At 38.0% G+C, this 18,343-nt stretch overlaps 1 protein-coding gene across 1 annotated transcript in view; it reads left to right on the forward strand.

Annotated features, from left to right (window-relative positions):
• pcdh11 (protocadherin 11) overlaps nucleotides 1-18,343 on the forward strand; it is a 202,747-nt gene that overhangs the window by 96,538 nt on the left and 87,866 nt on the right. The gene's annotated exons all lie outside the window — the stretch shown is intronic.

The raw sequence follows: 18,343 nt of genomic DNA on the forward strand, positions 1-18,343 counted from the left end.
GCGAATTGGAGGATGGATGGTTTACAACAGAAACTGGTTTCGATTTGTTTCTACTGGGCGTTGCAAATGTTGCAGAAATTTTGATTCTGCCTCACTGTTCTTCCACTGATAGGGAGGTATTATTGTATAACACTGACACTGCCATCGGCTAATTAGCTTTTACTGCATTTTGAATCTGAGACCACAGGTCATGTTGTGGTCTCAGTACTTGTTTATTTATCATTTTTATTTGTGTTCAGATTTTATTCAACTTTTCTCTTTGAATATTGCAATTGAAATGGAAAAGGAAATCATACACCAGTGGTTACCACCCACACTTTCTTTGCTACATTACAGCATTAGATGATTCACAGCTAAAGAAGTGCTCCTTCGATTTTCACTTAAGGGGTAGCTAGGAGTTCAGAGATTATTGTGTGCAACATTATCAGACTTTTCACTTATCATTGTCATGTGTATCTAATTGGAGCTTTGTTTGTCTGGAAAAAGTAAGAAAAATAATTAAAACAAACCCAGGGTGTCCAATATGTCTATATGGCTGATTAATAAATAATAAATACCTTTTGTGTCAAATCAGGTATTTTTAAGTTTACTGAGGAGATTCTAAAATGTATCTTACCATTTTGGACTAATACTAGAAATGCAACATTTTAAGCAAATTTTCTCAGAATATTTAACTGTTCAATGATGGTGTGTATTCACACAGTATGCTCCTCTTTTCCTGTTACACTACATGCAATAATGAATGCAATTTAACACACCTGCAATGATCTGTGTTCATTATGTGATCCACAAATATACTAAAATCATATTTTTGTGCACTGGGGATTACAGATCTTTGTTTTCTTGTGCTTGAACTTAGGCTGAGATTATATTTTTTGTCTCATACCCTGAAATCTTTGTAGGAATTAACTGAAATGATGAATTGAGGAATGCCAAGTCAAACACTTTCCCAGGGATTTATTACATCACAGACCAGCCCTACATGTTTTTAAGAATGAAGTGTCCATGGATTTGTCAGACTCAATGTCTTGATATTCTCCATATGTACTTCAGTGCATACTTCTGCATTACATGGTGGTGACATTTTGCTTTTTCCAGGCCTGCTTGGTGAAAAATTCATCACTGCCACCATTGTGTGTCTTGTCTGCCTGGAGAAACAGTCTGTGACACTGATAAGTGACTCTCCCATTGTTTTTACATGAGGTCTGACATAAGGAGTCTCTGCCTGCATCAGGCTCAGAGGACAGTGTGCCTGCCCTTTTCTCTCAGCAAAAAAGTGTTGGGGCAATGCACCCACGGGCAGATCAAAAGCATTAACAATTTAAATGTCACTGCAAGCCAATCTTCATATTCCACCATCAAAGGAAGAAACTGCATTACGGTTCTTTTTTTCTGCTCTTCTTCCTTGAAAATGGAGCTTGCTGATTCTCATTGTCAAGCCCCCACCAAATCCTCCTGGCTAAAAAAACCAGACTGTCCTTGTTCCCTGATTTCGAAGACCAGTGTCTTTCTCCCCCAGGCCCTTAAGCAAGATGCCACGTACAGCGTTTTAGATTTGCATAGATGAAGGAATCGCTGCTCTGCCAGAGCTGACCCCCTCTTTAATGAAGCCTCTCCAAAACATCTCCCGTGTGCAGGAGGTGAGAGGGCATGCGTGTGCAAGAAACAGACAGCTGCGGACAAGCGAATACAACGTCCATATGTCAGTGTCTCTCTGCACCTCTTGCAGCTTTACAGTTTCACAAGTTGAATTCTAACAATTCCCCACTGGAGACTCTGCTAAGTGAAGACGTTTCTTTCATCAGCTACAAACAGTCTTGCTTGATATCACTTAAAAATGGGATGGTCTTTTATTTAAAGTTGTATGGAAATTTGTTCTGTCCATTTTTCCCCATGTTTTCCGTGTGTGGATGGCTCCAATGAGAGCTGATTATTAAGTCAGAGATGGCATGACTTTGAGGGACCTCCTTCAACTGTGTCGGATTTCTAGGGACAGCTCTTCGAAGCTCGCCCTCCATTTTGGTGAACGTGCGCCTAATTGAATTTTAATACATAATTAAATCAAGCAATAATTCAGTTCAACTCCCATTGGCTTCTGACTGTTCAACACTCCCGAGCATCACAAACCAATTATTATGAACTTATTATCAGACCCTGTAAGATGTCAAATACCGTCCATCAGTCTTTCTGAAAAAGTGTTATGTGCTAAGTCAGTTTAGGTGACAAGAGGTTCCCCAGTAGAAATATATTTCTCCTCAAAGGACAACATTTTTGATCAATAACTAAAAGCTGAAGTGTAAGAGACAACACAGAAAATGCAAAAAAAAAAAAAAAAACAAGATAAATGTCAGCTGTCCCATAGCCTAATACTGTGTTCACTCCAACTTCTTGTTTGTTCTTATTTATTTACCTATTGTAAGTATGTTTTATTCTGAATTCTATGATAACAAATGGAATTCTATGAAAACAAATGTTACCTTTCAGTTCTAACAAAGGTAAGACTTCAAGGTGAGATAATGTAAGGAAAAGTTATTATACAATTATAATTCACCAGTTAGATAACCATCTGACAAACCACCTTCCATATGCACAGAAATCAGCTTTCCCTCCAACACTTCAAGTGAGATTCTCCCTTCTCCCTGTACCTGGTGCACTGAGTGTCTTCTCATTAACAGATGCAAAAAGGTCATGTATAAACATTTTAAAACATTTTGAAATTTAATACAAAAAGTTCAGGAAACTGACTTGGCCTGCTTCCTGAAATATTCTTCCTTTTTCCCCTCCTGCTTAATTTAGCCAATTTGTCGATCATTATGAAACACTGAAAAGTTTGAGAATGGAGTAATTAACAGCACTGGGGTCTAATGAAATTAGGATGAGATGGCATGTGTTCGAAGGATCAATACATGCCTTTGAAAAGCTGGTCAGACTCCAGAGGAACTAATAACACTTTACCTTTCAGTGGGACTGATAAATAGGCTGATGAGAAAGCATCAGGGCTGTTGGCTTTAAAATAAATTTAGAATGAAAATAAATATTAATTTTCCAAATATAGGAAAATGGAGGTCATCCGCTCTGAGGATATCATCAGAGTAGTAGAATTATCTGGCTTCTTGTGAACGTCTGCAATGAATTTTGCTGGGCTGTGCTGTGTTCTATAATGCTTAGAATAATATTAATACTAATAATACTACCAAAAGTCCTGTTAATACTAATTAATCTGCTTAACAAATTGTAGCACTTTCCACTGACCGGGTAGCAAGCTAAATGTTGCTCACATGTAGACATGTCACAGTGCATTTTATGCATTCCTTTAATAGTAGGACAACTGTGACTTCTAGTTAAAATAAATTCTTCACAGTATTGTTCTTGAGTATCTGTTTCATTTGATACATCCACATTTCAGAGAAAGCAGAGGCCCTCTGTGAGTGTTTTTTTACACCTTAATTGATGAAAAAAGAATAAGTGGCTGCCTGCCAACATATACTTATTAGACTGTCACGAGGAAATGATGAAATTGACCTTTTATAGTGCGAACAAAACTGTTAAAAGAGAACAAAATGAGGAAGTGAAAATAATTACTGAATATTTTTAGAGCAAAAATAATGAACAGCAGTCTGGATGTACATGATAAACTGCACTCATCTACTTAATGGAGAAACACATTCAAAAAGAAAAAAAAATGTTTTCTTTTTATGCCACGTATAAAGTCCTTACTGTATATGAACATTTTGGAAATTCAGACAACATTCTCTAAGCTTCAGACCTAACTCTCCCCCTCTAGATGATGACATTAAGCTGCCTTACCAGCTAGCTACCAGCCTTTTAATATGAGCAAAAGTTTGAAAAGCATTGTAACACCCACGCTGTGGTATTTTGGCTGTGGAGCAGATCATCCCACATCAAACATCAAACACATGACTTCTATCCATTATCTTTTAGTTGGCAACACCAATAATTGATGTTTTGTTCAGGGTCACCCTTTTCTTGAAAAATGTCACCATGACACAAAACACTGATTATTGTTGTTGCATATACATCTGATTGAGTGGAGAAACACAAAACCCTGTAGGGAGAAAAAAAGGGTTTCCTTGGGATAGCTCTCTGATCATTGAATCCTTTGGCACACTGCAGCACTGATATGTCCATTGTTTTCTTCTCTACAATCCACAGTACGGCCACAGTGGTGAGTCAGAGTACTGCATTTAAACATTACGGATTCCTTTTGTAAACGATTACCAATTCCTTTCTGAATTGTAACAAAGTAACAAGAATTACCATTATCTTACTGGCTAGCAATCACATGTGGAATTGTGTGTTTAAACAATGGGAATTTGTGCTGTTATTGTGTATTTTATACCAATTTGCATGTATTAAGTAGCAAAGAGAGGAAAGAAAAACTAGGAGAGCATAGGATGCACCAGTGTAATCATTTGTTGAATATTGAGTCAAATGCCTTATTTTACTTCCTCTATTTATTGTTTACCAGTGTATCCATATTAGTACTTAAATCAAACAATTAGCTACTTATTTTGTTGCCAACTCAAAACTTATCAAATCGTTATTGTGTAAATAAAGAGGGGGCAGACAGTCCTATTAAGCAGGATGCAAAGTTGTGCTCGTGTGCCACAATTTATTTTTGTGGAAAACTTTCACAAGAGCAGTTTCACAGAGCTACTAACTATGCTAAGTCAGTAGCAATCTAACTAGCTAACAACTTTCCTCTCCAAGATTTCTTAGTAAAAAAGAAACAAGACATTTCCTTACTGACCATCTGTCAGCCACTTTAAGACTGCAATATTTTCAAACCCACTCAAACCAAGTGATTTAAAGTGAGCTGAATAAGTAGATAGACTACATAATATAATACATTTCTAGTTCTCTGTGTTAAGTCTGCAGTTAGATCATTAGCTGTACATGTCATAATAGGTAACTACCTTGCAAGCAACTTTAATTAAGTTGCTAAGAATATTTAACAATACACATGTTCAAACAAATTATGATTCAAAGCAGTTTAAGTAACTTACATTTCAACTGGCTGGGGTAGCCTCTTAAGAACAACTGGAATAATCTGATTCATATCAAACGTTCCTAATGGCTGAACATAAAAAGATATTCCCCCAGTGCTTACTATAATTCCACCGAAGTAGTGCAAATAAGAGGTGTCATCGTTGTAAATAAATGCTGTATCTAGAGTTTCTAAATCTGCTTCAAAGCCACGAAGTCCACAGTCATTTTGCTGACTGTACGTATTTACCACAGGGTAAATAATTTGGACAAGTGTTTTCCTAATAAATTGGCAATTTATTTCAACCCTTGTTTCATTTCTTGCACGTCAATCACAAAAATGTCACCAAAGCACAGGCGTACACTGCTCCCAGGAGTCTTTATCCTCTTTGTTCTACCAGAGCACATTAAGAAAACAGACAATTTTTTACCAAACTTAAGATTGCAAAGAGGCAGGAGTATAGTATTGTCACATACAGTATATAATATGTATATATGCAAGACTGACTGTCTTTTATGGACCATTTCTATTGAAGTATGTTCAGTTTTGCAGTATGTGTCATATTTGGCCTTGTGACATTCTGCACAAAACATTTAAGAGTAACTGACCCAAGGTAATGAATGCCAATAGCTCATTTGCATATTTATTTGTAAATGTCACCATTTTATTTGCCTGTAGTGGCCATTACTTAGTTATTGATTTTTAAAACAAGAAATGAAACTTTCTCAAATTAAACACGCAGTGCCATGACACTTTGGAAAACACGTGCGTGTTTTCTACCGTTACAACAATAATTCTCAATAAAATACTCATCCTTTGTCAGTAAATATACAAATTATGAATCTTCTTATCCAATGTCCTCTTTTACCCATCATCCATACTCTAGCCATCACCAAGCTCCCAGGTCATCCTAAAGCCTGAAAAAAAGCAAAAGTCAAAATAATGAGGTGTTTCTGTTGAGCATTCCCAACACACAGCACAAGCAGAGTACTACAAAAAAGCTATCAGTGTTTTGCTCTTGTCCATCTCCTCTGTCTCTGCTCCATTGAATTTAAGCTCTCAAAAGTACATTTACTTTTACAGAACTATCTGTCCAGCTTTCTGTCTACCCATCTTTTCACATGCATTTACAATAGGAGAGAACAGGGCTTTTGTAATAGAACTGCTGACCAGAGACAAGGGGCATTTCATATTTGGTGACTGTGTATAAAGTCAGAGCGATGTACACACAATTATGTTCCCTCGCCCCTGTTTTACTGGGACAAGATACAGTTTCTCTTTATGCCTTTCATTAATATTTACTCGCAGTCTCAGTTCTAGTTAAAAAAGGAAAATGAAGGAACTAGTGCCCTCCAACATTAATGGAAAGGAATATTATTTTTTTCCTCACACACGTCCTCATTTCCTCTGTCGTAACATGCACTCTCTCTCAAAAGGATCCCTTGCTAATGTCACCCTCCGTGAGCTACAATTATTACATGAGTTGGCAGTGATGGAGTCCAGGGCCTCATTTATTAACTCCTTCTATTCTCAAGATTGTACATGAAAAGGTACAGCAGTGATGCTTGAAAGGTCCACTTCACCGATTGCTTTTGCCGATGAGAGTATTGGAAAACATGTGCAATTAACACTTTTACACCCGCCCCATTGCTGTTGCCTTCTGGTTGTTATCAGGTTTCTGCTTTGTGTGACAGCACTACAAGACTACAAGTCAGCCATTACAATCCCACACTTTATAAACCTGCGTAACATGGGGATAGATGAATATGTAGAGGTGTATGTGCCCTCCAGTGCACTAATGAAATATTTGATTCTGCACCTCAGTCACCTTAAGTAAGTGTGATTTCTTATTTCCCCTAATAAGTAATTATACATGTAGTAGTCTTACTACAGGATGAGTGGCAGTTCTCTGTTTGGAACCGGTGGAACGGTGGAAATATTGCATAGCACTTATGTGTTGAATCATTTACACACCTGTGATCTCAGCAGTTTTTGACACAGTTTATGAACATATTTGCATATGGTTAGCAACGGATTGTTTGTACAACTTTTTTACCTTTCTTTTTATATTTCTGATTTTTTCCTCATTTTTGTCAACTGGCTTTAGTAGCTGATTTTTACCGCTGTAATAACGACAGCTGATCCCACGTAGGAGCATGGGGAGAGGCACATGCAACCCTCCAATACCCTTGCACACATATCATGATTTTTCACAACTCCCACAGTGCACCAGGAGGCAAATGCTTTTGGATAAGCACATCCTTCTGACACTAAGTAACTCATAGACATCCATGATAGTCCCAGGGCATTGAGAGTGGAGCGATGAGGAGTCCCACACCAACCTATCCACCCTTGCCCCTGGCGGAATGAAGCCAGGTTGAACTGCCGATGTAAACCCTGGTCAATGTCGATGTGCAATTCTTTAAATAAAGTGGGCTGTACAAAAGCCTGGTGAAGAGACAAGAGGCCTGTTCCCAAATGGTGCTTTCTTACAATGATCCATAAATTTTTGAAAGGCTCAAAGTTTGATAGAGAGCATCTTTAAGAGAGCTGCTCAATACCCATGCAAAAGCAAAGGTATAACACTACCATTATTATTGCCTCCCCCCATCCCTGGTCCTGTGCCTAGCCCATAACACTAACCATGAGCACAAAAGTGGGGCAGAACTCTGAGTTTCTTTTTGACAATATTTTATATTATAGGCCACTGTTTCCTCTGGTCTACCACAAACAGACATGTGTTTGCAACTAGGGCACTGATTGTACCACAGCATTTGTACAACCACAGAGCAAAGCCTTCTGTAACTCCCTCCACTGTCATTGGTCAGAAAGATGCTAGCATAGCAGGGGTTAGACACAGACAGCCACCTGACACACAGAGACTATCCCCGATATGGAAATTTGTCCCCAACCCAAGCCATTTCATTTACATACTAACTAAGAGGTGTGAATGTTGACCTGAACTTGGGATGCTGGTACTGGACACTGAGTTAACATATACTGCCACAAGTGTACACAATGCTTTTTTTTTATAAAATGTTACACAGTTTTTGTTAATGTATAGTTTGCAGGACATGCACAACTAGCTTCATAAGTTGAACAGATACAATGAATTAATAACAAGTATGTCAACTATACATATATAAGATTAAATGTAATAATATAATTACAATAATTGAAACCTGTTGTGGGCTGTGAGTGTTCATCACCAAAACCATTTAACCATTTTTTTTTTCTACTCTATCCTATTCACACCAAATAATTGTTTCTCAGGTATGGTCTACGTCAATGAAGCCTTGCAGAGTGTTTTATTGCAAGCCACAAGTCATACTTTCTAAAATTAAATGCACATTCTATATGTAAATATTCTACACATACTATAATATTGCATGTACATTTATACATTTATAAATCTCTTTCTGCATTGTGTAGGGCAGTGTTTCTCAATCCTACTCCTGGCGGCCCGCTGTCCTGCATATCTTCTGTCTATCCTTGCTCTACCTACCTGACTGAGCTCATCAGTGGCACCTTTGGTTAGCTGAGCACACCTGATTTAGTACATTTAAGGAAATGTATGCCCACAAATAAACAGATCATAAGCAGAGCAACAAATATAGAGCAGGCACAAGCTTGTTAGCTAGCTTCGACATGCCTTATTGTATTAGCTACCCTGCTATCTAGTGACCTATCTGCTGGTTAGATGTATGTGCTGTTTTTATTTCTTCATTTATTTATTTTTTGTTTGTGTCATAACCAGATAGCTAGCTAGCAATTTGCTTATTTTTTCCACTTCAAGCTTCATTTACTTTATTATTATTATTATTATTGTTATTAGTAGTAGTAGTAGTCGTAGTAATAGTAGTATTATTTGCCGTGGTTTCACTCTTAAATATTCATTCATGCAGCACTAGACCTGCATGTGTAAGTGTTAATTATCCTAATCAACTGTTTTTAATTAAGGTTACTTGTCTGCAGTATGCAAATAACATCTTAAAGGATAGGTGTGGACACGCATCAACTAGAACAGTACTGCTAGCTTTTTGTATGCACCATTCGTATATGCCCTGAATGTTCTTTTTTCTTGATGTATTTTTTCATTACAGAATATACTAAATAAATATGGGCCTTGCAGTTCCTTTGTCTTCCATCCTATTTTTATTGTTTGTCCAGTATGCTAACATTATAATACAACCACTGCTACTACTACTACTCCTGCGAGCGAAATGTCTCTCCAAGGCGTCTCTTCTCTGCTAATTACATCTGCTCCTATCCTATAAAAATAGTGTCAGAATGCAAACCGAGAAAGACACATTCTTGCCATCTCTCCAACAAGCCCCTTGGTGGTACTTAAAGGTTGTTAGCAATAGTGCACTAGATTACAATTTGTCTCCCTCATGGGATTGTGTGGTTCTGTTAGCCAAATAGTTCATCACAATGCTCCTGAGCACTGATGGAAAAAAAAAAGTTAACATGAATATTAAGGATACGTGTTGAAAAACAGAAATGTGAACATCCTAATATTTGCAGTATGTTTATCAGTTCTTTGTCTAATGAAATGCACTAAATACATCAAAACTTTGCGCAAAACAACGGCTTTATATTTCAGCTACATCGGTGTGACAAACAGTATTTTACTAAAGTATTAGTCACAAGTTTACACATACTTTACAAGTATGACACAAAAACCCATGATGGCCAAGTAAGACAATAAAGCCGATAAAAAGAGTTGAAAATGATATACCGGTCTGACGGTATAATGCGATACTGAATTATGAAATACTAAAATCGTGAATCACATGCTAATACTGTGATATAAAATTATGTCACACAACCAGGCTTTAGCATGGTTCTGTAAAAATTTATGTGAAATACTATGGAGGAAGTGGACCAAAAACCCTTTATTTTCTCACACTCCCATCAGCTTTTGAAATGTGGCTGAGTAATTTGATTTACCGCTATTGCGCACGTGCATAATTGCCCTCATACAGAGGATTTTTGAATTTTTCCGGCCACACCTGCTTTTGAAAGGAAAAAGACGCAGTCGTTTTCTTACCAGCAGTACCCCTTAGTTGGCAAGTCTGTTTGGTTTTGATTTTTTTTTTTGGTTTTAAAATGAAATGTGCGGATGTCACAGAAGATGAGCGTCCACTCTCTAAGTAATGTGGAAACAACGTCGTGGCCAACGGAGGAAATATGGAACATTTGCGTCGCACCTTTGTGAGTTATCATTCCTCAGCTTCTGCCAGCTATAACACAAGTAAGTGATATAGCGTATTTGCTGACTTGCAAGTGAGATACAATGCAACAGCATAATTTTAAACCGTCACTAGAAACATTTTATGAAAAAAAAAACAGTAATGCCCTTTCTTCCTGGTTTGCTTGGGCAATGGATTGTGGGTGGTAAAGAGTGAAGACGAACGGTACATGTGTTCTTTTCTCACAGTTCCGCACCCTTTCACCCTTACTCTCATTTTTTTTTTTCAGATTCACTAAAACTCACATCCCAGTCACACATTTCGATGAACATTATGATGTGACTGAACCATCTTAATGAGTAGCACAACACGTTTGAAGTGATAAGAGCAGCTCTGAAAACAGGCTACATATTTATAAAGAGGCGTGCCCACATGCGCTTTCTTATGTTTTGCACGTTTTTCCCTCTATATTCTTTGCTGCTACCACAGCTGAATACATCAGTTGTGTTAGGGGCTGTGGTGCGGGTCAGTGGTTAAGACAATCTCCCTAAGTGCAAGCAAAGGTGTAGGACCCAGATTTGATCCCAGCCATATCCTAAAGCAGTGTGCACACAGACAATATAAACAGCATGTGACCAGGCAGTGCAGTGTACATATGAAGTTGTACATTTTCAGTGTTGATTTCCTTGGGTAAAAAAAAAATGACACTGGTATATGTACTTAAATATACAACACAATGTTGTGTATTTAGGTAGGATTATCATACCATGAAAATCTCAATCTGTTTCATTCCATCTACTAATAAATATTACACCTGTGGGTACACTGCCTTGCAAAAGTATGCAGACCCTCAATAAATTTCAGTTTTTTATTCTTTTTATTCACCTTAAAATAATTACTTTTGAGTTTAAGTGTTTTTAAATAAAATATCACACAGAATCAGATTTCAATGTATCATTTGAGAATTGGTCAAGGATTTGAATGCAGTGAGCTGCGCTACCTGTCACACCAGTTCCTGACCATGTGTGCAAATGTGGTAGAATGGTACCAATAAGTGGTTGAATGGTATCGCTGAGAAAAATCCAGTTTAGATGCTGTGAATGAAAATGGTCTGCTTCCTGGACAGTTTATTTGCCATTACTTGTGGATAATTTAGTGGACACCCCCCCCCCCTCACAACATGGAAAATATCAAATCCAAAAAAATGTTAATTTGGTGTGAAAACCACAGATAGGTCCAAATGGAACAGTGAGGTCCCCTTTCAGTTGTGAAGTAGTGCAATCCATCAACAGTATCTCAGAGAAAAAAAGTGCTTTAATTAATATCAAAACACAATATATAAAGAAATATACACCAAACTCGTAAAATACTAACTGTCTTAATGCCATCCAATGATGGTTTTTGTAAGCGTGATTTCAGGTTGTTATGGTCCTATATGTCAGTGGTTTGTTATGTGTGGCCTATTGCTTATAATAACGTGATAAATTAGAACAGATTATCTTATTGGTGTTCAGTCTCTTATGTGGCCACATTAGCCTCTCATTAGCCACATTGGACATGTTTTGACAAGCAAAGCTTTTTGCCCATTTTGAAATGCTGTGTCCTTGACTAAAAAATATAATTCTGTTCTTTTGTTGCCCACCTCAGATACAATTATCTCTATTCTAGTCTCAAAGAAAGATTTTTCTCTTTTTTTTCCTTTTTTTCTTGATTGCTCCATCATTTTCACTGCTGATATGGCTACTCTTTCAATGTTGAAAGTTCTTTAAAATGATAATTTCTCTGAAAGAAACCTTGCTTCTCTCACATATGTCTAGTATAATGTTTAGAGGTGTTCTTGATGTCTGTCAAAGATGGAATCATGGGGGTTCCTACTAGTCCAAGATTAAGTGTTTTAGGGACAAAACAGAGTGTTGGGACTGCCATGGTTGGTAATAAAAGGCTTTAGTCTGTTAGCGCTTCCTTGCTGCATGTATCAACTCAGTGGTCACATCATGGTGCCCCAGTTTAAGATTAGATATAGATAATATTGTTGTGACACTGATACTGGTAACATACATATGTACTATGACCCATGTTTATTCTGGTTTCTGCTCAGAATGGAATTAGTCTTGGTTTAGCTCTTAATTGAAAGTGAATCTGGAACAAAAGCCAACACACACAGAATTCCCCAGGACCATCACTGGGAAACACTGGGTCATGTAAAAAACAAACACAGATATACAAATAAAGCTCTCTAGGGTTAGCAGCTTGTATAAGGTTGCCTCGTCTCTCTACCTTCACTTTTCAGCAGAATCACAGAGAGTTCCCACTCTGTGTGACATTTCCAGAGTGCTGAGCTGCCACGACAGGTTGTGCCTGAACGTCATTTTGCAGAATCCCACACATTGCACCTTGTTGACCGTGACCGTGCACACTGCCAGAAAGACCGTGACAAGCCCCCAGTCATGTGTGAAGTGCAGTGAACCTGTTGCTCCAGCATTAGGGGGCAGAGCTGTCAGGATGTTTTTTTTTTTTCTTTCCTCTGGGGTGGTCGTCAGGGGAACAGACAGCGCAGCTGTGACAGACGATCTGCTTTGGACTTTGCTCCGCAGTCCAAATGCATTGTGTGTTGAGTGATCTCACAAAGTATCAGAGTGAAAGATGCTCTGTGAAGGGATTTTCAGCATACTCTGGCATAGTTTAATTCTATAAAAAAAATCTCATAGATAATGTCGTCTGTGGAAACTGTTTATGATTTTGTATACCACTGCCAGTGTGGAGCCTGGTTGACAGTCTGTTAGTGCACAACTGAGGCTGGAAATCAATGTTGTGCAATTACAGTAATTAACCATTAGTGTAGGGATTTGATTATTCTTAATGCAATAAACATGGAAGCAGCTTGAATTGGGATGCTCTCAGTCTTTGGAGGACTACTTAATTTATCTCATTGATGATGTCTATGTTGATTGATTTCTCCAGCGAGGAGCAGTGTAGGAATGCAATTGTTTCCGCTTGCCTCTGCATAAACAGGTGTTATTGTGAAAATGAGGTGACTGGGAGTTTGATGTGAATTTCACAATGTGGTAAATTGCCCTAATGTAAGCAGAACAACACTGTCTGCCAGTCAGACATACATATTGTGCACAGAAATCACTAGATTTATAGTTTTATTGCCTCCTAATTAAATCCTGCACAGCTTTCTGTCGAACCAAGTAAGGTGAGGTGTCACTATTTGTCATGAGGAAAGGTAAAATATTATAATTTGAAACGTGCATTTTCCCAGACTGCTTAATCAGTGCTGGTTCCTTTTTTGTTGCTGGGCTAATAAAAGGCACAGCAGTCTTTCAAATTAGAAATTAAAATGAGATCTTGATTAATTAAATGCCATTGCAGCTTTTGGAAAGTTGATGTGGTTTGCAAAAAAAAATGCTGCACAAGTAGGTGTTGTGGCCTGAGCCAAGTGCCATATTGCACACAATTTTACAAGTACATGATTGTACAATTTTTGTTACATTTAACAGGACTGCATACAATCAGCTTCCCTGAAGTCCATGTTTGAACTCAGTCAATGTGGACAGAAGGAAGGTTGAGATGGTGAGGACATAACCAGTGGAAAAGTGTCTTACCTCAGTTATTCTACAGTAATATGCACTTACAGTATATGAAGGTTGAACAGTACTTGTTTTGTGTAGCATGACTGCATAGTAAGTGTGCGTACTCTTGATATCAGGTGGGGCCTCATCGTATAACAATAAATTAATTAATTTGGCAGAACTTCACTGAAAATTATACACGATTTTTCCCCCCTCATACGTAGACTTGATGTTTTTTTTTTTTTTAAATGGAAAGGACAATACATATTGCCACTTTTCAGCATCCTCACTATTTCAAATACAATGCCTTACTGTAAATACCATTGAATGGTCCATTTAATTGTGTTTGTATATTTGGGTATATGTATGTAGCATAGTGTCTGTTTTCATGTGGGCTTTAAGATGAAATCTCATTGTAGGTACTGCCTAAGAAATACCCATATATTTATTCACTTCAAGGAAAAAAGACCTCAACACTGGAATAAATTGGAGTCTAGAGAGAGAGAGAGAGTACAATGAGCCCTGGTGTTTTTAATCAATTATTAATCTAATATTTTAATGATCAGAAAGCTACCGATGATCAAAGCTCTGTCTCGTGCTTCACTGCCTTTGCTTGCTGAGACACACTGCTCCTCTTTGAAGAGGTTCACCTACAAATGTTCTTATCTCCAAATTTCTCTTGCTGGCTTATTTGTCATTGCTTTGGACCTTCTTCTCAGAAGCCACATTTTATGCCAGCTCAGATCAAGTAGACTGACCTGTCGGCCATTACACCGGGGGCTTTACTCTCCATTAATGAGTAAGCTCTGTGTGGATATCATACCTTTCACATGCCTTTAAGCAAAACCAAGTATGTATCTTGAGTATAGTTTTTAATGTAATGTATTTAAAAAGAGGCCAACAGTACCTCTAATTATTTATATGATTAAGTGCGTCAGTAAAACAAAATACATATTGACCACTAATATTATTTTAGCAGTTAACTGGCTAATTGCCTACTTAGCTAACAAGGTTAGACATCTTTTAGCATGCTAGCTAGGTACAATTTTATGTTCAGCCACCTGACCTGCTAGCTAGTAAGGAAGTTTACTAGTTTCATTATTCATTTATTTAGTTTAAGATTAAAAATGCTTTCTTTCGAGGAAAGGGAGACTTTCTTTCAGGGAGAAAATAAAACATAAGTAAGTGTAACATATGTGGAAGATGTCCACAGCACCAGTGACATCTAAACCCCTCTTCTTGTCACACGACTCACTTTAACCACCAACATCATTACCAGTTAAGCAAAGGCAATTTTACCTTAGCTTTACAGAAAACAACATTAACTAATCAAGTCTCAGGGAATGACATCAGTGCTGAAACTGCTCTGCTACCTACTAGCATACAGCTTTATGCAAGACTCACACAAGCTACTACTTTCTGGTGTGCTACATAAGCAAGACCTACTTCAGGTCTCAGATTGTCCCTGCACTGTACTACGATTTCAGCCATGTCTTAGGGGTTGCCCCCCACCCCCACCCCACATTATAAACATCCATAATTGAAAAGATGAACTACTTTGTATAAATGAAGCATGTGGGATTATTCCCAGATATGATGGTTTGCATATTCTGAAGAGCCTACATCTCCTCAGTTTCCGTAGAGCAAAGATAAGGTGAAGGTAAAGGGAAGGTGACACTGAAGAGAAAAATCCAATCAGGGATGGTAGTTTTTTGGGGGAATCTAGCTAGCTAGCTTAGCTATTGCTTAGGGCTTCAGAATTTTGATGGAAGGTCCCTGCCATTAAATGAATGGCAGTGTATTTGGAAAGTGACAGGTAGAATATCCAGCAACATTTTTATTTGTCATGGGTGGGACCATCTAAAAAAATGTATAGGGCAGTTTCCACCTTCTGGAATTCCCATTGAGTCTAGCTGTTTAGTTAATGGTATATTGCATGACTAATCCTGTGTAATTAGCTAGCAACAGTTCATTATTTGAAAATTAAATGAATGCAAATACTCAGATTTTGCTGTTTGGGTAGGAAAGCACATCTACAGCTATCTAACTAGCAATATGGAACAAAATGAAATGACTGATACCCATACTGTAACCTATATTAGCATGTTCTAGCGAGCCATTAAAAGTGATTCCTTCCCTTGGCATTGACTCTTTATCAAATGAAAATTCCTTTAGGAAACACAATAAATTATTAAATAAACACAATAGATTATTAAATAAACACAATAAATTATTTTTCCTTTCAATGTGTCTAGTTTTGACTATTCCACTGTTCACTACCTCTGTTGAGTGGACCTTCTCCATACAGAGAAAGACATACAGTTGGAAAACAGCCTGACAAACTCAACTGTCAGTATTGGCTTCCATTTCAGTTGAAAAGGACGTTCTGCACTACAAGGTGATTCTTTGTTTCATCAAGACAGAAGAAAGGATGTATTTCATTTCCAAGAATAATACTGGTAGTTTATAAAAGCTACTGGAGGTTGAAATGGTCTGATGCCAGGTGAAACTGATTCAGCTTAGCTAGCCATGAGGTGTGTGATGTGTTTTGGTTTGCTATCTATTTAACATTAGTCTGTTCAGTGTTAGAATATTCAATGTTGCTGTGGTTTCTCTGATGGATTGTGTTATTGCCAGCTATGTTAAGCAGTGCAACTTGCTTGTCTGTGCATAAGCTGGGGCAAGCTATAACTTTCATCTTTTTTTCCACATAAAAATCACCAGTTAACAGGGCCCCCTTTAGTGATGGCACAGTTCCGTTCATGGTTTTTAACCTTAATGAGCTAATTAATGTGTTGATTATTTTTTTGTGTCTCTGGAGATTATCACTTGGCCATGCACAATTTTATCGTCCTTGAATCTCAAAGTACGATCCTAGATGAACCAACAGGAGGGCACAACATACTTGACAGCTGCACGGTCCATTGAAAGGGTGAGAATTCTTCTTTCTTGTTATTGCAAGAGAAAAGAGTGAAAGGTTATTAAAAGGACTACCCCTGGCTCCCAAAGTGGAATACGTTTCTCTCTATGTTGCACTCATAATGTTGTGGATTTTGCTTGTCTAAAAATTGAGTGGGACAGAGTGTGTTCTGAATCAAACTCTGACTATGAAAACCAACATTTTGGTTTGTGCATCATGCAGTGTAATGTCAAAACATGTAAAGTCAGAACAAATATAAAAATACTCTTTAATTGTACCATATTTATAATTGTTGAGTACTACAGTTGAGTACTATTTGATTGTATGCCAGAATATGTTCTCCACCTGCATTATTAGTCCACCCACAATTAAATAAAACACAAGAAGCTCCAAGAACCACAAAATGTGTAACAAAAGATGTTTATCAAATTTAAAAAAGGCACCAACGTACAAGCACACTGGAAGGCAAAGCACAGATTGACTGAGAGTTGTCATCTATTATGCATGGATAAAGGGAAGTGGCAGATTAAATACCAAAGCCTGCTCAGTTCTCTGAGGTCTAATAAAACAGCTCGTAATGAGGTATTTAGCTGGGTGTCGAGCACAGAAACAAATAATTAACATAATTAACTTCATGGATGCGTCAGTGCGTGCACCTACTTCCTCTGTTGATGGAGTGCAGCCTGCCTGGGCTCACACCGAGGGCTGTCGTGAAAGGCATGCTGGGTAGAAGTGAGGACGCAACAAAAATTGCTTTCCTGCCCGAACAAATTGCAATCGGTTTCCGCATCAATTTGGATGAGGTTGGTTACAGGGTCCGCAGTGACACGGTTGTTATCATCCCCGCACTACGTGAGACAGCACTGGTACGGCGCATAGCCTAAAAACCCTGACAGGCCGCATCACTCAGCCCCGGCGAGATGCTCGTCTCCGGAGCTCTGTTCCTTCCTCGGAGGGGAATCGGCTCCCAACATTTTATGTGATTTGTTGATTCGTTGACATGAATACTTGCTTCCTGTTCGCCGGCAGATCAAAAGACATAACCATCACTTCACCTCCCGCAGCCCTCCCTCCCTTCATTCTCTTTAGCTTTTCTCCATCAGATTCCTCTTTTCTTTTGCAATCCATGCGATGCAGCTGCATTATTATATTGAGAACAAAGAAAACAAAGTCAGTGATTAAAAATTAAATACTGTTATTTCTTTTGGAGCTATTATCTAGTCCCTTGGGAGGCGATGCTATTTTGCTGCCTCACAGGCATCTTTTGTTCCCAATTTTGGAGGCTTGTCACAATTTATTGTTATTTTCTGATGGCTCATTTGATATTCTGTGCTCTTTCACTGACATGCAGGGATGTCTTCATCTGCATGCTGGTTATTACTAGCTCTTTACCATTTCAGTTGTGCACAAAATTTTGAATGAAAGTGGTCTTTGACCCAAAGCTTGACTGTATGGCCTGGATTCAATGTAACCGTGCACTTTTTCCTTGACTATTAGTGATGTGATTAGCAGTACTTTTACAATTTACCACATCACTAGTTTGATAGTGGTTGAATTTGAAGTTTTTATATGTGTATTATTAAGTCTTGGTTCCCTTTTGTTAACAGTAGTGTCCTCACTGCACCACATATTTTATGCCTTAATT

The sequence above is a fragment of the Megalops cyprinoides genome, chromosome 16 (assembly GCF_013368585.1).
Source record: "Megalops cyprinoides isolate fMegCyp1 chromosome 16, fMegCyp1.pri, whole genome shotgun sequence".
In the NCBI taxonomy this organism is placed as follows: Eukaryota; Metazoa; Chordata; class Actinopteri; order Elopiformes; family Megalopidae; genus Megalops; species Megalops cyprinoides.